The following is a 23,834-nucleotide window of genomic DNA, read 5'->3' on the forward strand; positions in this document are numbered from 1 at the left end:
AGTGAGGAGGGCACGGCACAGCTAGTAGGGCAAACCCTGAACCCTCTCAAGAGGCTGGTTTCTAGAACTACCTTTCAAATGGCAGTGTTACCTTGTGAAAGGCAGGGAAAGACCCACACCCTAATTAGAGGGAGCTCACTTTGGACCTTGGCGTGCAGAGGGCCGACGCAGAGAGGAGAAAAGGGAAAGCGACCTGGACCCTGATTACAGGGCAGTCACCCTTTCTTTAATATAATACTCCTCCTTTACACAATGAGGGTGGGGGAGTCCTGAATGTGAAAAGATCTGGAAATGAACAGGTAAGGGAGGGATCCTGCTGAGTGTCCCCTTTCCAATCAATCCTCCGTCCCTCAGCGACACCCTTCCCGACTTACCTCCTACCCCACCAAGAAAATGACAACTTTGTGCCCCCTACCTTTACCAGAAAAGACCCCTTTTACTTGTGACGCGGTCCTGTTAGTAGGGTTAGGTGCACCCACGTGCCGGCTCTGAATACCACCGCATCTACCTACAACATCTCAACATGAACACATTTCAGAAAGGACCGCCACCTCAATCTCTTCCAACGTAGCCCGAGGAATCTCCTCTCTTTGGTGATTAATCACCAAAGAGACACAAGGCCAGGAATTGGGACACAACTAACGGAGCTGTCCGAATCCCTACAGTTGACGCTCGTCAGTCCGACAGCGTTCTTTCTTGTGCACAAGCAAACAAAGGGTGAAAGTTGTGGTTGGTTGAGCGGTGTAAATTGGGCGGGGCAAAAGGACTTGAGGAAGGATTACACGGAAGTGAGGGTCCGAAAGGAGCCCCCCACCTCCCCTGTTCATTTCCAGACTTTGTGACGTTTGCTTGGTTGGGCCATTTCTTGGCTTTTTTGAGAAAAGGGGCGAATTTTCCACGGCCTCCACCATCCCCTTACAGCCGCCCCTTCGCCACACCATGTTCCATCTGACCGGGATAGGTCCCAAATAAGATTTCACTTCCAATCTCAAAAAAGCCAAGTAGAAATCATTCTGTGGGAATTTACTGTGACTAAGAGAAACAGAAGTTCAACCCTTCTCAAGTGGTGGAGGGTCGGGGGGAGTCGCTAAGCCACAGGTACGGAAAGGCTCCCCTAGCTTAAGCGTGAGAGGTATAAGACCTTACACCCTGGTTACAGGGCAGTCATTTTGCCGGGCGTGTCAAAGTGACCTGTGGCTTAATTTGCATGGCAAAGGAGACCGAAACCCTCCTTACAGGGTGGTCCTTAAGCCAGGAGCCTTCCAATGGGCCAGAGCGAAAAGCGCTGTAAAGGAGAGACCTCCGTTCCCTCGGAAGTGGGTGGTCTCGTTGCCCAGCGAGTGCCAACGGCCCAAGAGGAGTTAGAAAGGGGAGACCTGCACCCTTCTGACAGGGAGGGGTCAACGGCACGGGGCATTTTAAAGGCTAGGTCCTAAGGAGCCCAAACCCACAGAGACCTCAACCCGTTTTAAAGGGGGCTCGCTCCGCCTCAGCTATGAAGGGACCCATAAAGCATTTTGGTTTGTAAGGAATGGACCTTGATCCTTGTTTACAGGGAGGTCCTTTTACCGGGCACCTGAAGGGGGATTAAGCCCGTGAGGAGAAGTGTCGAACCCGATCCCTCGGTAGAGGGGTGCGGTGTGTGCAGCCGTTGGCCGTGGCTTTTTCTTCCCTTTTCCTGCAGTTTCTTTGGTGCTTGTGTCGTCTTGTCCATTTTGTCCTTTGAGTTGCTAGAAAGAGAGAGGTGAAGCGGGTTAGCTGTGGCTCAGTAGAGAGCACGTGTACAAGGTAGATTCAGATCACATTGGCAAGGTACTCGGCCCTGCCGGAAATTACCCTAATTCCTACTTTTCGGCACCGATCTCTTTCAGAGCGCAGGAGAGCTTGCGGCAGAAGGCGGGTCCAGGTGGATGCAGAGGACGCGGGCTTTGACTTGTCTGAGTGCGTGAGTGAGGAGGGCACGGCACAGCTAGTAGGGCAAACCCTGAACCCTCTCAAGAGGCTGGTTTCTAGAACTACCTTTCAAATGGCAGTGTTACCTTGTGAAAGGCAGGGAAAGACCCACACCCTAGTTAGAGGGAGCTCACTTTGGACCTTGGCGTGAAGAGGGCCGACGCAGAGAGGAGAAAAGGGAAAGCGTCCTCGACCCTGATTACAGGGCAGTCACCCTTTCTTTAGTAAAATACACCTCCTTTACACATTGAGGGTGGGGGAGTCCTGAATGTGAAAAGATCTGGAAATGAACAGGTAAGGGAGGGATCCTGCTGAGTGTCCCCTTTCCAATCAATCCTCCGTCCCTCAGCGACACCCTTCCCGACTTACCTCCTACCCCACCAAGAAAATGACAACTTTGTGCCCCCTACCTTTACCAGAAAAGACCCCTTTTACTTGTGACTCGGTCCTGTTAGTAGGGTTAGGTGCACCCACGTGCCGGCTCTGAATACAACCGCATCTACCTACAACATCTCAACATGAACACATTTCAGAAAGGACCGCCACCTCAATCTCTTCCAACGTAGCCCGAGGAATCTCCTCTCTTTGGTGATTAATCACCAAAGAGACACAAGGCCAGGAATTGGGACACAACTAACGGAGCTGTCCGAATCCCTACAGTTGACGCTCGTCAGTCCGACAGCGTTCTTTCTTGTGCACAAGAAAACAAAGGGTGAAAGTTGTGGTTGGTTGAGCGGTGTAAATTGGGCGGGGCAAAAGGACTTGAGGAAGGATTACACGGAAGTGAGGGTCCGAAAGGAGCCCCCCACCTCCCCTGTTCATTTCCAGACTTTGTGACGTTTGCTTGGTTGGGCCATTTCTTGGCTTTTTTGAGAAAAGGGGCGAATTTTCCACGGCCTCCGCCATCCCCTTACAGCCGCCCCTTCGCCACACCATGTTCCATCTGACCGGGATAGGTCCCAAATAAGATTTCACTTCCAATCTCAAAAAAGCCAAGTAGAAATCATTCTGTGGGAATTTACTGTGACTAAGAGAAACAGAAGTTCAACCCTTCTCAAGTGGTGGAGGGTCGGGGGGAGTCGCTAAGCCACAGGTACGGAAAGGCTCCCCTAGCTTAAGCGTGAGAGGTATAAGACCTTACACCCTGGTTACAGGGCAGTCATTTTGCCGGGCGTGTCAAAGTGACCTGTGGCTTAATTTGCATGGCAAAGGAGACCGAAACCCTCCTTACAGGGTGGTCCTTAAGCCAGGAGCCTTCCAATGGGCCAGAGCGAAAAGCGCTGTAAAGGAGAGACCTCCGTTCCCTCGGAAGTGGGTGGTCTCGTTGCCCAGCGAGTGCCAACGGCCCAAGAGGAGTTAGAAAGGGGAGACCTGCACCCTTCTGACAGGGAGGGGTCAACGGCACGGGGCATTTTAAAGGCTAGGTCCTAAGAAGCCCAAACCCACAGAGACCTCAACCCGTTTTAAAGGGGGCTCGCTCCGCCTCAGCTATGGAAGGGACCCATAAAGCATTTTGGTTTGTAAGGAATGGACCTTGATCCTTGTTTACAGGGAGGTCCTTTTACCGGGCACCTGAAGGGGGATTAAGCCCGTGAGGAGAAGTGTCGAACCCGATCCCTCGGTACAGGGGTGCGGTGTGTGCTGTGTGTGCGGTGTGTGCAGCCGTTGGCCGTGGCTTTTTCTTCCCTTTTCCTGCAGTTTCTTTGGTGCTTGTGTCGTCTTGTCCATTTTGTCCTTTGAGTTGCTAGAAAGAGAGAGGTGAAGCGGGTTAGCTGTGGCTCAGTAGAGAGCACGTGTACAAGGTAGATTCAGATCACATTGGCAAGGTACTCGGCCCTGCCGGAAATTACCCTAATTCCTACTTTTCGGCACCGATCTCTTTCAGAGCGCAGGAGAGCTTGCGGCAGAAGTCGGGTCCAGGTGGATGCAGAGGACGCGGGCTTTGACTTGTCTGAGTGCGTGAGTGAGGAGGGCACGGCACAGCTAGTAGGGCAAACCCTGAACCCTCTCAAGAGGCTGGTTTCTAGAACTACCTTTCAAATGGCAGTGTTACCTTGTGAAAGGCAGGGAAAGACCCACACCCTAGTTAGAGGGAGCTCACTTTGGACCTTGGCGTGCAGAGGGCCGACGCAGAGAGGAGAAAAGGGAAAGCGACCTGGACCCTGATTACAGGGCAGTCACCCTTTCTTTAATATAATACACCTCCTTTACACAATGAGGGTGGGGGAGTCCTGAATGTGAAAAGATCTGGAAATGAACAGGTAAGGGAGGGATCCTGCTGAGTGTCCCCTTTCCAATCAATCCTCCGTCCCTCAGCGACACCCTTCCCGACTTACCTCCTACCCCACCAAGAAAATGACAACTTTGTGCCCCCTACCTTTACCAGAAAAGACCCCTTTTACTTGTGACTCGGTCCTGTTAGTAGGGTTAGGTGCACCCACGTGCCGGCTCTGAATACAACCGCATCTACCTACAACATCTCAACATGAACACATTTCAGAAAGGACCGCCACCTCAATCTCTTCCAACGTAGCCCGAGGAATCTCCTCTCTTTGGTGATTAATCACCAAAGAGACACAAGGCCAGGAATTGGGACACAACTAACGGAACTGTCCGAATCCCTACAGTTGACGCTCGTCAGTCCGACAGCGTTCTTTCTTGTGCACAAGAAAACAAAGGGTGAAAGTTGTGGTTGGTTGAGCGGTGTAAATTGGGCGGGGCAAAAGGACTTGAGGAAGGATTACACGGAAGTGAGGGTCCGAAAGGAGCCCCCCACCTCCCCTGTTCATTTCCAGACTTTGTGACGTTTGCTTGGTTGGGCCATTTCTTGGCTTTTTTGAGAAAAGGGGCGAATTTTCCACGGCCTCCGCCATCCCCTTACAGCCGCCCCTTCGCCACACCATGTTCCATCTGACCGGGATAGGTCCCAAATAAGATTTCACTTCCAATCTCAAAAAAGCCAAGTAGAAATCATTCTGTGGGAATTTACTGTGACTGAGAGAAACAGAAGTTCAACCCTTCTCAAGTGGTGGAGGGTCGGGGGGAGTCGCTAAGCCACAGGTACGGAAAGGCTCCCCTAGCTTAAGCGTGAGAGGTATAAGACCTTACACCCTGGTTACAGGGCAGTCATTTTGCCGGGCGTGTCAAAGTGACCTGTGGCTTAATTTGCATGGCAAAGGAGACCGAAACCCTCCTTACAGGGTGGTCCTTAAGCCAGGAGCCTTCCAATGGGCCAGAGCGAAAAGCGCTGTAAAGGAGAGACCTCCGTTCCCTCGGAAGTGGGTGGTCTCGTTGCCCAGCGAGTGCCAACGGCCCAAGAGGAGTTAGAAAGGGGAGACCTGCACCCTTCTGACAGGGAGGGGTCAACGGCACGGGGCATTTTAAAGGCTAGGTCCTAAGAAGCCCAAACCCACAGAGACCTCAACCCGTTTTAAAGGGGGCTCGCTCCGCCTCAGCTATGGAAGGGACCCATAAAGCATTTTGGTTTGTAAGGAATGGACCTTGATCCTTGTTTACAGGGAGGTCCTTTTACCGGGCACCTGAAGGGGGATTAAGCCCGTGAGGAGAAGTGTCGAACCCGATCCCTCGGTACAGGGGTGCGGTGTGTGCTGTGTGTGCGGTGTGTGCAGCCGTTGGCCGTGGCTTTTTCTTCCCTTTTCCTGCAGTTTCTTTGGTGCTTGTGTCGTCTTGTCCATTTTGTCCTTTGAGTTGCTAGAAAGAGAGAGGTGAAGCGGGTTAGCTGTGGCTCAGTAGAGAGCACGTGTACAAGGTAGATTCAGATCACATTGGCAAGGTACTCGGCCCTGCCGGAAATTACCCTAATTCCTACTTTTCGGCACCGATCTCTTTCAGAGCGCAGGAGAGCTTGCGGCAGAAGGCGGGTCCAGGTGGATGCAGAGGACGCGGGCTTTGACTTGGCTGAGTGCGTGAGTGAGGAGGGCACGGGACAGCTAGTAGGGCAAACCCTGAACCCTCTCAAGAGGCTGGGTTCTAGAACTATCTTCCAAATGGCAGTGTTACCTTGTGAAAGGCAGGGAAAGACCCACACCCTAGTTAGAGGGAGCTCACTTTGGACCTTGGCGTGCAGAGGGCCGACGCAGAGAGGAGAAAAGGGAAAGCGACCTGGACCCTGATTACAGGGCAGTCACCCTTTCTTTAATATAATACACCTCCTTTACACAATGAGGGTGGGGGAGTCCTGAATGTGAAAAGATCTGGAAATGAACAGGTAAGGGAGGGATCCTGCTGAGTGTCCCCTTTCCAATCAATCCTCCGTCCCTCAGCGACACCCTTCCCGACTTACCTCCTACCCCACCAAGAAAATGACAACTTTGTGCCCCCTACCTTTACCAGAAAAGACCCCTTTTACTTGTGACGCGGTCCTGTTAGTAGGGTTAGGTGCACCCACGTGCCGGCTCTGAATACCACCGCATCTACCTACAACATCTCAACATGAACACATTTCAGAAAGGACCGCCACCTCAATCTCTTCCAACGTAGCCCGAGAAATCTCCTCTCTTTGGTGATTAATGACCAAAGAGACACAAGGCCAGGAATTGGGACACAACTAACGGAGGTGTCCGAATCCCTACAGTTGACGCTCGTCAGTCCGACAGCGTTCTTTCTTGTGCACAAGAAAACAAAGGGTGAAAGTTGTGGTTGGTTGAGCGGTGTAAATTGGGCAGGGCAAAAGGACTTGAGGAAGGATTACACGGAAGTGAGGGTCCGAAAGGAGCCCCCCACCTCCCCTGTTCATTTCCGGACTTTGTGACGTTTGCTTGGTTGGGCCATTTCTTGGCTTTTTTGAGAAAAGGGGCGAATTTTCCACGGCCTCCGCCATCCCCTTACAGCCGCCCCTTCGCCACACCATGTTCCATCTGACCGGGATAGGTCCCAGTAGGATTTCACTTCAAATCTCAAAAAAACCAAGTAGAAATTATTCTGGGGGAATTTACTGTGACTAATAGAAACAGAACCTCAATCCTTCTGATGGGGTAGCGGGATGGGGAATCTCTCAGCCACAGGTTGTAAAAGATTCCCCTTGTTTAGGTGTGGCTCATTAGACATCAGGATTACCAAGTAATCTCCCCGTATGGAAATTACCCTAATTCCTAATTTTCATCACGTGTGTGTTGCAGAAGTTAGGAGAGCTTTCACGAGAACTCAGCACCTTCTTCCTAGTCGGCACAAAGTGCTTGAGGTTTCCTGCTTAGCGTCTTTTTCTTGGTAAGCTCAAGCCTGCACACACCTTTTCCCCCTCGGACCATTTGTGTAGTGAGTGCAAGCTACTTTAGGAGTTTCCTACCCAGTACTTTTTGTAATATCAGTAGCAGAGTCTGTTCCCCTTTCCTTTCCATGTCTCTTCTCCAGTAAGGGTATCATCTACAGGGTTACCTCCTGCCCAGTCCTTGAGGTTGGCTTCCGTGGTTTTTGACTCATCGCCTTCTGCCCGATCAACAAGAGCTGCCTCAGTGATTTTTCTGCCCAATCAGTAAAACACACCTCTGGGCTTCCCTCCCAACACCGCCTACCCGGTCAGCGCCAACCCCCTCAGTGACTTTTCCCACCCAATACCTCCTGCCTTGTCAGCAAAACCCACCTCTGGGCTTTCTCTCCCAACACCTCCTACCCACTCAACACGAGCCACCTCAGTGACTTTCCCACTCAGAGCCTCCTGCCCAGTCAGTGCCAGCCCCTGAAAGATTTTCCCATCCAGCGCTTTCCCTCCCAACTCCTCCTACCCAGTCAGCGCCAACCCCGTAAGTGACTTTTCCCGCCCTGTGCCTCCTACCCTGTCAGCACGAGCTGCCTCAGTGATTTTCCTGCCCAGCACCTCCTGCCCAATCAGCAAAACCCACCTTAGGGCTTTCCCGCCCAGCGCTTCCTACCTAATCAGCACCAGCCCCCTCAGTGATTTTCTAGCCCAACACCTCCCACCCAGTCAGCGAAACCCACCTCTGGGCTTTCCCTCCCAACACCTCCTACCCAGTCAGCGCCAATCCCCTCAGTGACATTTCCCGCCCTGTGCCTCGTACCCTGTCAGCGCGAGCTGCCTCAGTGATTTTCCTGCCCAGCACCTCCTGCCCAATCAGCAAAACCCACCTCAGGGCTTTCCCGCCCAGCGCTTCCTACCTAGTCAGCACCAGCCCCCTCAGTGATTTTCTAGCCCAACACCTCCCACCCAGTCAGCGAAACCCAACTCTGGGCTTTCCCTCCTACCCTGTCAGCGCCAATCCCCTCAGTGACTTTTCCCGCCCTGCGCCTCCTACCCTGTCAGCACGAGCTGCCTCAGTGATTTCCCCGCCCACCACCTCCTGCCCAATCAGCAAAACCCACCTCTGGGCTTTCCCTCCCAACACATCCTGCCCAGTCAGCACCAGCCCCCTTAGTGATTTTTCTGCCCAACACCTCTTTTATCTGTTTACAATGCAAATATTTGTAATCAAAAGTAATATAAAGTGAGAACTGTACAATTTGCATTCTGTGTTGTAACTGAAATCAATATATTTGGAAATGTAGCTCAGCTCTGAATGTTAGGGCCTAGATGACTGAGGGGCAGGAAGCCAGGCAGTGCAGTTTCCTACATTAGTGTACATTAAAGTGCTGTTGTAGGAGACATTTCTAGTCTAAAAACATGGGCAGGAGCGGATTTTGGCTAAGGAATGTCAGCGGAGAAAGGCTGTACCTGGAGGATTGAGCTGGGGGTGGGGGGCGGGGGTGAATCCACCGGGTCTGATCCTGCTGCCATTGAAACCAATTGGAGCTTTGCTACTGAGTCCAGCTGGAGCAGGAATGGGCCCAAAGTTCAGGGCTGCCCGGGGGGGTGGGGCTGGGGCAAGTGGGGCAATTTGCCCCAGGTCCCGCAGGGTCCCCATGAGAGTTTTTCGGGGCCCCTGGAGCGGGGTCCTTCACTCGCTCCGGGGGCCCTGGAAAACTCTCGTGGGGCCCGGGCCCCTGAAGCTTCTTCCACTCCGGGACCCGCCGCCGAAGTGCCCTGAAGACTCGCGGCGGGGGGTCCTTCTGCCCCGGGACCTGACGCCGAAGTGCTGGGTCTTCGGCGGCAGGGACCCTCCGCCGCCGAATACCCCAGCCCCCTGAATCCTCTGAGCAGCCCTGCCAAAGTTAGCTGCTTTGCCCGGGCCTGGCTCTTGTGTATGCATATGATCCTCACTGCCATGCTGAGAGCCATGGAATGCACGAGGGGATGGCTGTGGGGACTGGACCACCTGGTGTGAACTCTCCAGGACTCTTTGGTAAATGACAGCATGGGCCCAGCCCTTCACTTTATGACGGCCTCTAAGCTCCCTGTTGTAGCTATTTCCAGTGAGCCTGCTATTGGCGGCAGATAGCTGGAGAAGCTGAGCTCCATACACCGTACAGTATTCTGTGTGGGGCTTCCAGGTAAGTCCTTAGAGTAGCAGGACCTGCCAGAGATGTTTTTTTCTGCAAGAGGATGGGGTTTTCCTTGGAAGTCCTTAGCGAAATATCCCTTCCCCCAGCCTTCCCTGTTCTACAATCTGCTACTTAGCCGGTCAGCTGTCACCCTGACCCCCAGATGTGGCTGCATTTCAGCGCTGCTCTTTGCGTAGGGTTGGAACGCATTTGGGGATAAAAGGTGCTATAAAAATACAGGAGGAGTTGCAACTCTGGGCCCAGTGGGTGACCTTGGCAGTGCAGTTGCCAGCGTTGTATTGATCAAAAACCGGACTTTTGTTGCTGTTTTTGCATAGTCAGTTTTTCAATTGGTACGTCTGTATTTTCAGCTCAGTGGGCAATCGGTTTACTGGCTGATGTGGTGCCAAGTTGCTCCGTACATCTTTAGACCACTGCAGGCTGCAATCTGTCAGGGGCTTTTTGGACAAGCATATGCTTTTCTACTTATTACGCTGATCTAGTGCTCTTTAATCCAGTCATCTAACTCCAAGGAGCTGACAAAGTCAGCCCTGCTCAGCCTGATGACCGGTCCTCCTTCCCCTCAAAGGAGGAGGACCCAGCTAGGCTAGATTGCACCAGGGCAGAGGCAATGCGTTGTCTGCCCTGCAAGAGACCCCCATTCTGCAGCACATTCAGGCAGTGGCAGAGCAGGGTGCGAGTTTAGGGGGCACAAATGAGAACAGGGCAGGTAAAAGAGGAATTAACCCTTTACAGGGTAAAGAGGGATTTTATGCTACCCTTAGTTGTATGTTTATGACAGGGACATAGGCAGACAACAGGGAGAAGCGCCGGACCACTGAACGTTGACTTCTTTGATGGGGTCAACAAGGACGTGGACCGAGAGGATCCAGTGGCTACATTGTACTATGATTTTCAGAAAGCCTTTGACAAGGTCCCTCACCAAAGGCTCTTACGCAAAGTAAGCTGTCATGGGATAAGAGGGAAGGTGCTCTTATGCATTGGTAACTGGTTAAAAGATAGGGTAGAAAATATCATGTTGCCTCTATATAAATCCATGGTATGCCCACATCTTGAATACCTTGTGCAGATGTGGTCACCCCCATCTCAAAAAAAGATATATTGGAATTGGAAAAGATTCAGAAAAGGGCAACAAAAATGATTAGGGGTATGGAAGGGCTTCCGTATGAGGAGAGATTAATAAGACTGGGACTTTTCAGCATGGAAAAGAGACGGCTAAGGGGAGATATGATTGAGGTCTATAAAATCATGACTGGTGTAGAGAAAGTAGATAAGGAAGTGTTGTTTACTACTTCTCATAATACAAGAACTAGGGGTCACCAAATGAAATTAATAGGCAGCAGGTTTAAAACAAATAAAAGCAAGTGTTTCTTCATACAATGCACAGTCAACCTGCGGAACTCCTTGCCAGAGGATGTTGTGAAGGCCAAGACTATAACAGGGTTCAAAAACTAACTAGATAAGTTCACGGAGGATAAATGCATCAATGGCTATTAGCCAGGAGGGGCAGGGATGATGTCCCTAGCCTCTGTTTGCCAGAAGCTGGGAATGGGCGACGGGATGGATCACTTGATGATTCCCTGTTCTGTTCATTAGCTCTGGGGCACCTGGCACTGGCCACTGTGGGAAGACAGGATACTGGGCTAGATGGACTTTGGGTCTGACCCGGTAGGGCCATTTTTACGTTCTTATGACTTTTATTGGAAGTCCTCAGGAGCAGCTGCTGCTGCCCTGCTCCCATACAAACTGCGCTCTGTGCTCCCAGCCGATCAGAGCGCAAGGTAAGGGGAACACCTGTGAGGGCAGCGCCCCCAGCCCCTGCAGCTGTGCTGTTAACTGAACTACAGGGTTGTTTGGGTGCATCATGGGGCTGGAGAAGCAGGTGTTGCTATTCCCGGGTTGTTCAGAGGAGATACAAAGACAGGGATTTGGGGCTGTCTCTTACGTGGGACATGAGCCAGGAGTTGTTAATGTTAGAGATGGCATAGACTAGAGCAGGGGCAGGGCCTGTCTCTTTATTCCCTTTGCGTACAGCGCCTAGCACAATGGGGTCATGGGCCATTTGCTATGATAATTCAGATAATTCAGTGGCGGCTCCCATCGAGCCCAAGTGCGCTAAATTCCCTCTAAGCTGCGCGGGCGCGCAGCTGGCTATAACTAGCCGTGCAGCAGCTCTAAAGGGCCACACGGCAGGGACCTGAAGAGGAGAGAGGTAGGGGGTGGGCGGGAACTGGGGAGGGGAGCAAATTGGGGCTTGCAGGGCTGCTGTGGGCCTCTCCCCAGGCCCGGAGCTCCCTGCTGCTGGCAAGTGGGAGAGCGGGCCCTTCTCCGGAGCCCCATGCTCCCTCCCTGTCGGCCCTCCTGCTGGGGGGAGTCCTCCGGCACCAGCCCTAGGGCAGCCTGCCTGCACCCCAAACTGCTCATGCCTGGCCCCACCCTAGAGCCTGAACCCCCAGTCAGAACTCTCCCCCCACCCCCCGCATCCCAAGCCTCTGCCCCACCTCTGAGCCCTCTCCTGAACCCCGCATCCCAACCCTCTCCTCCTTAAGCCTTAAGCCCCTTCCACACCCCAAACCCCTCATCCACACCTCCACCCCAGACCCCTGATGAAGGAAATGCTTTGTGCATTTCCCCGTGTAGCCACCCAGTGTCACTGTTGCTCTTTAAGGAAATGCTCTGTGCATTACCCCGCATGGCCACACAGTGTCACTGTTGCTCCCTGAAGGAAATGCTCTGTGCATTACCCGGTGTGGCCACACAGTGTCACTGTTGCTCCTTAAGGAAATGTTCTCTGCATTACCCTGCGTGGCCACACAGTGTCACTGTTGCTCCATGTAGAAAATGCTCTGTGCATTACCGCGCGTGGCAACCTAATGTTACTGTTGGTCCATGAAGGAAATGATCTCTGCATTACCTCGGGTGGCCACACAGTGGCACTGTTCCTCCTTAAAAACAACAAGGAGTCTGGTGTCACCTTAAAGACTAGCAGATTTATTGGGTCATAAGCTTTCGTGGGTAAAAACCTCACTTCTTCAGATGCATAGAGTGAAAGTTACAGATGTAGGCATTATATACTGACACATGGAGAGCAGGGATTTAGTTTGCAAGTGGAGAACCAGTGTTGGCAGGGCCAATTCAATCAGGGTGGATGTAGTCCACCCTGGGGGGAGGGATAGCTCAGTGGTTTGAGCATTGGCCTGCTAAACCCAGGGTTGTGAGTTCAATCCTTGAGGGGGCCACTTGGGACTCTGGGGCAAAATCAGTACTTGGTCCTGCTAGTGAAGGCAGGGGGCTGGACTTGATGACCTTTCAAGGTCCCTTCCAGTTCTAGGAGATGGGATGGGATGGGATAGTCCACTCCCAATAACAGATGAGGAGGTGTCAATTCCAGGAGAGGTAAAGCTGCTTCTGCAATGAGCCAGCCACTCCCAGTCCCTATTCAAGCCCCGATTAATGGTGTTAAATTTGCAAATGAATTTTAGTTCTGCTGTTTCTCTTTGAAGTCTGTTTCTGAAGTTTTTTTGTTCAATGATAGTGACCTTTAAATCTGTAATAGAATGACCAGGGAGATTGAAGTGTTCACTTACTGGCTTATGTATGTTGCCATTCCTGATGTCCGATTTGTGTCCATTTATTCTTTTGCGGAGGGACTGTCCGGTTTGGCCAATGTACATGACAGAGGGGCATTGCTGGCACATGATGGCATATATAACTTTAGTGGATGTGCGGGTGAATGAGCCCTTGATGGTGTGGCTGATGTGGTTGGGTCCTCTGATGGTGTCGCCAGAGTAGATACGGGGACAGAGTAGGCAACGAGGTTTGCTACAGGGATTGGTTCCTGGGTTGGTGTTTCTGTGCTGTGGTGTGTAGTTGCTGGTGAGTATTTGCTTCAGGTTGGGGGGTTGTCTGTAAGCGAGGACTGGCCTGCCTCCCAAGGTCTGTGAGAGTGAGGGATCATTTTCCAGGATAGGTTGTAGATCGTGGATAATGCGCTGGAGAGGTTTTAGCTGGGGGCTGTATGTGATGGCCAGTGGTGTTCTGTTATTGTCCTTGTTGGGCCTGTCCTGTAGTAGGTGATTTCTGGGTACCCGTCTTGCTCTGTCAATCTGTTTCCTCACTTCCCCAGGTGGGTATTGTAGTTTTACGAATGCTTGATAAAGATCTTGTAGGTGTTTGTCTCTGTCTGAGGGGTTGGAGCAAATTCGGTTGTATCTCAGGGCTTGGCTGTAGACAATGGATCATGTGATGTGTCTTGGATGGAAGCTGGAGGCATGTAGGTACGTATAGCGGTCAGTAGGTTTCCGGTATAGGGTGGTGTTTATGTGACCATCACTTATTTGCACTGTAGTGTCCAGGAAGTGGATCTCTTGTGTGGACTGGTCCAGGCTGAGGTTGATGGTGGGGTGGAAATTGTTGAAGTCCAGGTGGAATTCTTCAAGGGCCTCCTTTCCGTGGGTCCGTATGATGAAGATGTCATCAATGTAGCGCAAGTAGAGGAGGGGAACTAGGGGACGAGAGATGAGGAAGCGTTGTTCTAAGTCAGCCATAAAAATGTTGGCATACTGTGGGGCCATGCGGGTACCCATAGCAGTGCCACTGACTTGAAGGTATAAGTTGTCCCCAAATCTGAAGTGGTTGTGGATGAGGACAGAGTCACAAAGCTCAGCCACCAGGCGTGCTGTGGCCTCATCAGGGATACTGTTCCTGACAGCTTGTAGTCCATCCTCATGTGGAATATTGGTGTAAAGTGCTTCTACATCCATGGTGGCCAGGATGGTGTTTTCAGGAAGAACACCAATGCATTGTAGTTTCCTCAGGAAGTCGGTGGTGTCTCGAAGATAACTGGGAGTGCTGGTAGCGTAGGGTCTGAGGAGAGAGTCCAAATAGCCAGATAATCCTGCTGTAAGAGTGCCAATGCCTGAGATGATGGGGCGTCCGGGGTTTCCGGGTTTATGGATGTTGGGTAGCAGATAGAATACCCCTAGTCGGGGTTCTCGGGTTTTGGACCCAACCACATCAGCCACACCATCAAGGGCTCATTCACCCGCACATCCACTAATGTTGTATATGCCATCATGTGCCAGCAATGCCCCTCTGCCATGTACATTGGCCAAACCGGACAGTCCCTCCGCAAAAGAATAAATGGACACAAATCGGACATCAGGAATGGTAACATACATAAGCCAGTAAGTGAACACTTCAGTCTCCCTGGTCATTCTATTAGAAATTTAAAAGTCACTATCATTGAACAAAAAAACTTCAGAAACAGACTTCAAAGAGAAACAGCAGAACTAAAATGCATTTGCAAATTTAACACCATTAATCTGGGCTTTAATAGGGACTGGAATGGGTGGCTCATTACAGAAGCAACTTTTCCTCTACTGGAATTGACACCTCCTCATCTCTTATTGGGAGTGGACTACATCCACCCTGATTGAATTGGCCCTGTCAACACTGGTTCTCCACTTGCGAAGTAACTCCCTGCTCTTCATGTGTCAGTATATAATGCCTGCATCTGTAACTTTCACTCTATGCATCTGAAGAAGAGAGGTTTTCACCCACGAAAACTTATGCCCAAATAAATCTGTTAGTTTGTATCTACAAAAATAAAAAAGAGTCTGGTGGCACCCTAAAGACTAACACGGCTACCCCCGATACTTGTTCCTCCTTAAGGAAATGCTCATACATTACCCCACGTGGCCACACAGTGTCACTGTTGCTCCATGAAGGAAATGCTCTGTGCATTACCTTCGGTGGCCACACAGTGTCAGTGTTGCTCCATGAAGGAAATGCTGTGTGCATTACCCCGCGTGGCCACACATTGTCCCTGTTGCTCCATGCAGGAAATGCTCTGTGTTTTATCTCACGTGGCCACACAGTGTCACTGTTATTTCTTAAGGAAATGGTCTCTGCATTACCCCACGTAGCCACACAGTGTCCCTGTTGCTCCATGAAGGAAATGCTCTGTGCATTACCCCGTGTGGCCACACAGTGTCACTGTTGCTCCATTCAGGAAATGCTCTGTTCATTACCTCACGTGGCCACACCGTGTCACTGTTGTTCCATGAAGAAAATGCTCTGTGCATTACCCCGTGTGGCCACACAGTGTCACTGTTGCTCCATGAAGGAAATGCCCTGTGCAGTACCTCACATGGCCACACAGTGTCACTGTTGTTCGCTGCAGAAAATGCTATGGGCATTACCTCGCATGCCCACATGGTGTCAGTGTTGATCCTTGAAGGAAATGCTCTCTGCATTATCTTCGATGGCCACACAGTGTCACTGTTGCTCCATGAAGGAAATGCTCTGTGCATTACCTTCGGTGGCCACACAGTGTCAGTGTTGCTCCATGAAGGAAATGCTGTGTGCATTACCCCGCGTGGCCACACATTGTCCCTGTTGCTCCATGCAGGAAATGCTCTGTGTTTTATCTCACGTGGCCACACAGTGTCACTGTTGTTCGCTGCAGAAAATGCTCTGGGCATTACCTCGCATGACCACATGGTGTCACTGTTGCTCCTTGAGGAATTGCTCTGTGCATTACCCCGCGTGGTCACTCGGTGTCACTGTTGCGCCATGTAGAAAATGCTCTGTGCATTACCCCGCCTGGCCACACAGTGTCACTGTTTCTCCTTAAGGAAATGCTCGTGCATTACCCCACGTGGCCACACAGTGTCACTGTTGCTCCATGAAGGAAATGCTCTATGCATTACCTTCGGTGGCCACACAGTGTCACTGTTGCTCCATGAAGGAAATGCTGTGTGCATTACCCCGTGTGGCCACACAGTGTCACTGTTGCTCCATGAGGGAAATGCCCTGTGCAGTACCTCACATGGCCACACAGTGTCACTGTTGTTCTCTGCAGCAAATGCTCTGGGCATTACCTCGCATGACCACATGGTGTCACTGTTGCTCCTTGAAGGAAATGCTCTGTGCATTACCCCGCATGGCCACACAGTGTCACTGTTGCTCCATGAAGGAAATGCTGTGTGCATTACCCCACATAGCCATATGGTGTCACTGTTGCTCCTTAAGGAAATGCTCGTGCATTACCCCGCGTGGCCACAAAGTGTCACTGTTGCTCCATGCAGTCGATGCATGCGGGCAGTGGACCCCATGCGTCCCCCGGCTCCTTCCTCGCTGCGCTCAGGCTTTGCGGCTCCCGGGAGTGTGAGCTGCCACCATTGCTGCCACTCCAAGAGCAGGCTCCGCGCCCCGGCAGTGGCTCATATGCCCGGGAGCCGCAGACCCCGAGCACAGCAAGGGGGGAGCTGGGGAGCGCACGGGGGCCTCTGCCCGCATGCATCTGCTGCAGCTGCAGGCGCCCCCGTGGGGACGCCTGTCCGCAACCTGGGCAGGAGGGGCAAGGGGCACAGCTGCTCCCCGCTAGCGGCGCTGCCACCTTTGCAGGGCTCCTCCCCCCTGCGCCGCACTGGCTCCTCCGTGGTGGGGGCTCGCTGCCCCCACAAGCCGACGTTCTGGCTCTCTGGTGTCTCCGGAAGGCGGTTCCTGGCTGCCAAGCCAGGGCACCGCTTTTTGGCAAACTAAGATCCTGTAGGCTGACATGTCCTGAGTAAATATGACCGTCATGCACAACTGTTGTTGTCAGTACATTCAGAAACTGACAGTATATACCTGGTTTCAGAAGAAGTGGGCTGTAGTCCACGAAAGCTTATGGTCTAATAAATTTGTTAGTCTCTAAGGCCTTGGCTACACTGGCAATTCACAGAGCTGCACTTGCTGGGCTCAGGGGTGTGAAAAAACACCCCCCCGCGAGCGGAGCGAGTGCAGCGCTGTAAAGCGCCAGTGTAATCAGCGCCTGCAGCGCTGCACGCTCGCTCGCAGCACTGCAAGCTATTCCCCTCGGAGAGATGGCACGATTACACTCGTACTTCACAGCACTGCCGCTGCAGCGCTGTGAATCCGCGAGTGTAGCCAAGGCCTAAGGTGCCACCCACCTGTTTATGCTCTCTGTATGTGTGTATATATATCTCCTCAATATATGTTCCATTCTATATGCATCCGAAGAAGTGGGCTGTAGTCCACGAAAGCTTATGCTCTAATAAATTTGTTAGTCTCTAAGGTGCCACAGGTACTCCTGTTCTTCTTTTTGCGGATACAGACTAACTCGGCTGCTACTCTGAAACAAGTACTCCCGTTCTTTTTGAATATATACCTGGGAGTTGGCAAATGCCTGTTAAGTGGCTTCATTACCCCTTGAATGGCTCTTTAACAATTTCAGTGTTGTGCTGATAGGTCTGGCAGGCTGGAGGCTTTTTCTCTTTTAACTACTAGATCCCCTTCCCAGGAAGACTCCGAGCCTGCAGGAAGGGTCAGAACAGGGATAGGAAATCCAGAAGGGTGAAAAGAAGAACAGGAGTACTTGTGGCACCTTAGAGACTAATAAATTTATTAGAGCATAAATAAATTTGTTAGTCTCTAAGGTGCCACAAGTACTCCTGTTCTTCTTTTTGCGGATACAGACTAACACGGCTGTTACTCTGAAACCAGAAGGGTGGACACTAAGACCCGGTGGGAGCCCCTAACCACTTGGCACCCTAGGCGGCTAGTTCGCCTAGTGGTTGCACCAGTCCTGCATACCACTAAGCCACTGATGCCTATTGAACTTATCCATAGAGCAGCCCCATGGACTCTCTCTCTCCTCTCCTCTCATTGTGCCGTCTCCCTTCATAGGACAAGGGGAGGTGTGGTAGGTGTGCGTCCCCACAGGCTAGGTCTCGGGAGTCATGAAGAAGTAGGAGGGGACGAAAATCATGCAGGGCAGTGGGTGCGAGAATGGAGCGGTGACTGTCGGTGTTAACTCGGTCTCTGTTCATTGAGGGGGGCAGATGTAGATATGATGGAAAAGGGAGGCAGGGATGAGGGCAAGAGCTCTGTGTAATGACGGCTCATGCTTGGCTTTTGCAGCTGCTCTTACAGAGGAATTGTTGTTCAGGAGCCCTAGGCAGAGGAGAAGCTGGCAGAAGTGGATCTGAGCAGCTTGGACATCCTTCTAAGCAGATATGAACAGTCCTCAGCTTTCTGCCTCCCTCATAACTACACTTCACAACTTTTAGCGGCACGGCTGAAGCCTAAGATAAATGCATGGTAGTAGCTGAGTACACACGGCTGCTTCTCTTTAGGTGAGGCTTGGTTTCTCATAAAAGTTTTCCTCCTTCTTCTGGGTGTGGGAGGAGAATTTCCCTATTTTGGGATTAGCTGTGGGATTACGACCAGGGGAAGAGACAATAGTCTCTTCTGCACAGTGACTCTCTTGGGTGCAGGTGCAACGGGCTGCTTAACATTAGAACGTAAGAATGGCAATACTGGGTCAGACCAAAGGTCCATCTAGCCCAGTATCCTGTCTTCCAACTGGCTAATACCAGGTGCTTCAGAGGGAATGAATAGAACAGGTAATCGTGAAGTGATCCATCCTGTGTGGCCCATTCCCAGCTTCTGGCAAACAGAGGATAAGGACACCATCCCTGCCCATCCTGACTAATAGCCATCGATGGACCTATTCTCCATGAATTGACCTAGTCCTTTTTTGAACCCTATTATAGTCTTGACTTTCACAGCATTCTCTGGCCAGCAATTCCAGAGGTTGAGTGTGTGTTGTGTGCTTTTTAATTGTATCTATAAAGGTGTAATGGGACAGGGAGAAGAAGAACATACACCGATGATAACTTTTGTTTTTCCCTCTTGTATTCTGCTTAGTAGGAAGGAGAAAGAAGTCAAGGGTAAGAGCCCACCCCCGGTGTGAGATGGAAGGCACGCAAGAGCCATGAGACAGTGAGCATTGTTGATGCCAGGCTATGGCGATGCCATCTAGCTGGAAACGGAGCAGCCGTCACTGTCAGTGAGCTAAGTGTCTGGTTTGGTGAGGAGTCTGGTCACGGCCCACATGGCTCCAGGCAGGGATGCGCCGTTAGCTTGGTCTGTGTTTGTAAGAAAAGGTTCCCGTCTAGCTGTGGCTACGAGGGAGACAAGGTCCCCCGTTATCAGGGGCTGCTCATTTTGTCTGGCCAGGAGCGGTGTGTTCATCGCAGCGAAAGGTTGCATCTAGGAGGATGACTCTAGCTGGTGAGTTTCTTGCCTTCCTTCCATGTTTCTCTCTCTCTTCTCTAGTGTGTTGTCTGACCCATTTTCTCGGTCTGTCCTTGTCTCTACTTGTTCGGCATCCTTTCGTTGAACACGGGCAGGCATGCTAGGTGTGCATCCCCACTGGCTAGGTCTCGGAAGCCATGTAGAAGTGGGAGGGGACAACAATCACGCGGGGCAGCGCGCGCAAGAGTGGAGCATCACTGTCAGTGTTGACGCAGTCTCTGTTCATCGAGTGGGGTTGATGTAGACGGGATGGGAAAGGGAGTCAGGAATGAGTGCAAGATTTTGCCCATCAATTGAGTTTTGTGGAGTGATGGCTCCGGCTCGGCTTATTTGTGGCGCTTGCAGAGGAACAGTCGAGCAGCAGCCGAAGGAAAAGCTGGCAGAGGTGGACCTGAGCAGCCTGGACATCCTTGTAAGCAGAGATTAACAGTCCTCCGCTTTCTGCCTTCCGCATAACTGACTGTGAGTAAGCCGTCAGTGCTTGGAATTCCTCATCTGTGCTCGCTCTAATTTTCTTCACAGGCCATGAGCTTCCTCACTGGGCACGGGGCTCTGTGGGATTGAGGCGGGGGAGGGGCCAGAGTCTGCTCTGCAGAGTGACTATGTCGGGTGCCGTTGCAAGGGGTGCTTTTTGGTTGTAATGCTAAAGGTGTAACGGGAAGAGGGTTGAGGGCAGATATGCTCAGTCCTCAAGTCTCTTCCTTCTCTATCACTGGGTGAGCTTCCCTGGTCATGCCACTCTAGGTATCCTCTCTGAAGCAGGCCATATTCACTAGCGGACGTGAGCAGGGGTCTGAGAGTAGCCCTCGGCCTGTGTCTCCAGTCACCAAGTTGCACCACACATGTTATGTGAAGGGTCCAGAGATCTGCACAGCACTCTGGGCTGACCTGCTCCAGGCTGGGCTCCTAGGTCCTAACCCTCCTGGTTACTGCTCCCCGAGGGCTCTGCTGGCCCTGGAGCCCGACCCCAACCCGAGCGGCTCTTAAGGTCTGTGAGCGGTCGAAGGGCGGCCGGGAACTGAGGAGCAACCACAGCCCCGGGAACCCATACAGCACAAGGACAAGGGTGGGGAGCGCTGTGGCTACCTGCATCATTGCGCCACCTAGCGTAGCAGTCGCCCTACCCTGCCTGGCTCTGGCCTCTGGGCTGGTGAAGGGCTGGAGCCTCTGAGGGGCGGAGGCAGAACTTGCACTTCAGTGAGGGGTGAGGCCTCGTGGTGGTGGGGGGGATGCAGCTGCCACAGTTTTCTGTCTACCCCACCTCAGCTCCCCCAGTGAGGAAGGGGCTGGTGCTGCCCCTGCTGCCCACAGGCTGTCACTGCTCCTCCAGGGCAGATGCACTCTGCGCATTTCCCCAACTGGCCACCGGGTGTCACCACTGCTCCAGGAGAAACACAGTCTGTATGTTACCCTGCCTGCCCGCCGGATGGCGGTGATGGTCCAAGGCAGATAGCCCAGACATTACCCCGGCTGGCCACCGAGTATCAGTGCAGCGCTGTGGGGGGGAAATGATTTCTGCCTTACCCTGAGTGGCTACGTAGTGTCTGTGTTGCTCCACGAGGGAAATGCTTTGTGCTTTGCCGCGAGTGGCCACCAAGTGTCACTGCTGCTGCATGGGGGACATGCTCTGTGCATTGCCGTGATTGGCCACTGGGTGTCACTGTTGCTCCAGGGCAACTACATTCTGAGAAATAGCCCAGGTGGCCTCTAAGATACATGTGTGGTAAAGGCTGAGTACAGACGTCTGCTTCCCTTTAGGTGGGGTTCGGTTTGTAATAAAAGTTTTCCTCCTTGTTCTGGGTGCAGAGGGAGAATTTCCCTATATTGGGAGCAGCTGATCTTCCTGGACAGGGAGGAGCATGTTCACCTGAGCAGAGGCCTGGAACCGGAAAGGTGAGTACAGGTGCTGAATTTGTCCTTCTTCCTATGTGTCTCTCTCTGAGCTCTCATATGTTGGCCAACATACTCTCTCTCTCTCCCCTTGTCCTGTCTCTTTGCATAGAACATGGGCAATGGTGCATGCTCACAGGCTTGGTCTGGGGCGTCTGCAACCCACTGGGGCATTGGGAGGGGGAAGAGAAACATGATGGTACTAGATCCTCCATTGGTAGTGGTGGGGGTGACTGTGGGAGTTGACTGTCACTGTTCATCAAGTGGGGCTGATGTACAGTGGATGGGAGAGGGAGGGCAGTATCTCGTACACCAATAGACCTTTGGGCAGTGATGGCTCCTGCTTGGGTTATATGCTGTGTTTGCAGAGGAATCGCCCAGGAGCCCCAGCCAGAGGAGAAACTGGAAGAAGTGAACCTGAGCAGCCTGGACATCCTTGTAAGCAGAGATGAACAGTCCTCTGCTTTCTGTCTTCTGCATGACTGGCTGTGAGTGAACAATTATGGCACTCTATTCCTCATCCGTACCACTCTAGTTTTCTTCCACCATTCTCCTGCTGCTCTCTGGCCCTGCTGTATCACGGCACACAGTGTCACTGTTGCTCCTTAAGGAAATGCTCTGTGCATTACCCCAGGTGCCCACCCAGTGCCACTGTTGCTCCATGGGGGAAATGCTTTGTGCATTACCTGGATTAGCCACCCAGTGTCACTGTTGCTTTATTTGGGAAATGCTCTGTGCAACTATACAGAGTGTCCACCCGGTGTCAATATTGCTTCATGAAGGAAATGCTCTGTGATTACCCGGGGTGGCCACACAGTCTCATTTTTGCTTCATGAGAGAAATGTTCTGTGCAATTACACTGAGTGGCCACCGGGCGTCACTGCTGTTCCGCAGGGGAAAAGCTCTGACCATTTCCCCGATTGGCCATGTAGTGTCTCTGTTGCTCCATGAAAGAAATGCTCTGTGCAGTCGTCCAACTGGCCTCCCAATGTCACTGGCCGCCCAATGTCACTGCTGCTTCTTAAGGGATTACTCTGAGGGTACTGCAGGTGACAACACAGTGTCACTGTTGATCAATGGGGGAAATTTTTTGTGCATTACCCCTTGTGGCCACCTAGTCAGTCTTGCTCCCTGAAATGCTTTGTGAATTACCTGGATTAGCCACCCAGTGTCACTGTTGATCCCTTTGGAACTACTTTGTGCATTACCTCGAGTGGCCACCAGGTGCCACTCCAGCTCCCTGAAATGTTTACAGATGTCACTGTTGCTCCAGAGTAGCAGCCGTGTTAGTCTGTATCCGCAAAAAGAAGAACAGGAGTACTCTAAGGTGCCACAAGTACTGTTGCTCCAGTAGGGTAATGCTTTGTGCATTACCCAAAGTGGCCACATGGTGTCATTGTTACTTCATGTGGGAAATGCTCTGTGCTATTACATCGAGTGGCCACCTGGTGTCACTGTTACTGCCTAAGGAAAAGTATCAGGGGGTAGCCGTGTTAGTCTGTATCTACAAAAACAACAAAGACCGAAGAAGTGAGGTTTTTACTCACGAAAGCTTATGCCCTGTTAGTCTTTAAGGTGCCACCAGACTCTTTGTTGTTTTTGCCTAAGGAAAATGCTTTGTGCATTCCCCTGGTGGGCCACGTGGTGTCACTGTTGCTCCACGAGAGAAATGATCACTCAGTTTCTGTTCATCCAGTGGGGCTGATGTAGATGGGATGGGAGAGGGAGGCAGGGATGAGGGCAAGATTTCACACACCAATAGAGATTTGTGTAGTGATGGCTCATGCTTGGCTTTTGTAGCTGCGCTTGCAGAGGAATTGGCCAGGAGCCCCAGCCACCGGAGAAGCTGGCACAAGTGGACCTGAGCAACCTGGATATCCTTCTAAGCAGATATGAACAGTCCTCAGGTTTCCGCCTCCCAGATAATTGGCTCTGAGTAAGAGGTCAGTGCTTTGAATTCCTCATGTGTGCTCCCTCTAGTTTCTTCACAGGCCGTGTGCTTCCTCATTGGGTACGGGCTCTGTGGTATCAAGGATGCGGAGGGGCCACAGTCTACTCTGCAGAGTGACTATGTCGGGTGCCGTTAAGGGGGCCAATACAGGGAGGAGAAAAGGGAAAGAGACCTGAACCCTGATTACAGGGCAGTCACATTTTCGTTAGTAAAATATTCCTCCTTTACACAAGGCGGGGGAGGAGTCCAGAATGTGAAAAGATCTGGAAATGAACAGGTAAGGGAGGGATCCTGCTGAGTGTCCCCTCTCCAATCAATCCTCCGTCCCTCAGCGACACCCTTCCCGACTTACCTCCTACCCCACCAAGAAAATGACAACTTTGTGCCCCCTACCTTTACCAAAAAAGACCCCTCTTACTTGTGACGCGGTCCTGTTAGTAGGGTTAGGTGCACCCACGTGCCGGCTCTGAATACCACCGCATCTACCTACAACATCTCAACATGAACACATTTCAGAAAG

At 51.9% G+C, this 23,834-nt stretch overlaps 1 long non-coding RNA gene across 7 annotated transcripts; it reads left to right on the top strand.

The window, feature by feature from the left end:
• The first annotated feature begins 5,803 nt into the window (after nucleotides 1–5,803).
• On the top strand, nucleotides 5,804–23,300 carry LOC128827601 (uncharacterized). 7 transcript variants are annotated; one of them, XR_008443008.1, is made up of 7 exons: nucleotides 5,804–5,875; nucleotides 7,092–7,179; nucleotides 19,087–19,449; nucleotides 19,819–19,935; nucleotides 21,280–21,366; nucleotides 21,732–21,851; nucleotides 23,164–23,300. It is a non-coding gene; the product is annotated as an uncharacterized LOC128827601 (long non-coding RNA). The 7 variants fall into 7 exon arrangements; XR_008443011.1 differs by lacking the exon at nucleotides 7,092–7,179 and adding an exon at nucleotides 18,295–18,509 and having other exon boundaries at nucleotides 5,806–5,875; XR_008443009.1 differs by having other exon boundaries at nucleotides 5,807–5,879; nucleotides 19,084–19,449.
• Nucleotides 23,301–23,834: the final 534 nt, after the last annotated feature.

The sequence above is a fragment of the Malaclemys terrapin genome, chromosome 22 (genome assembly GCF_027887155.1).
Source record: "Malaclemys terrapin pileata isolate rMalTer1 chromosome 22, rMalTer1.hap1, whole genome shotgun sequence".
NCBI lineage: Eukaryota > Metazoa > Chordata > Testudines > Emydidae > Malaclemys > Malaclemys terrapin.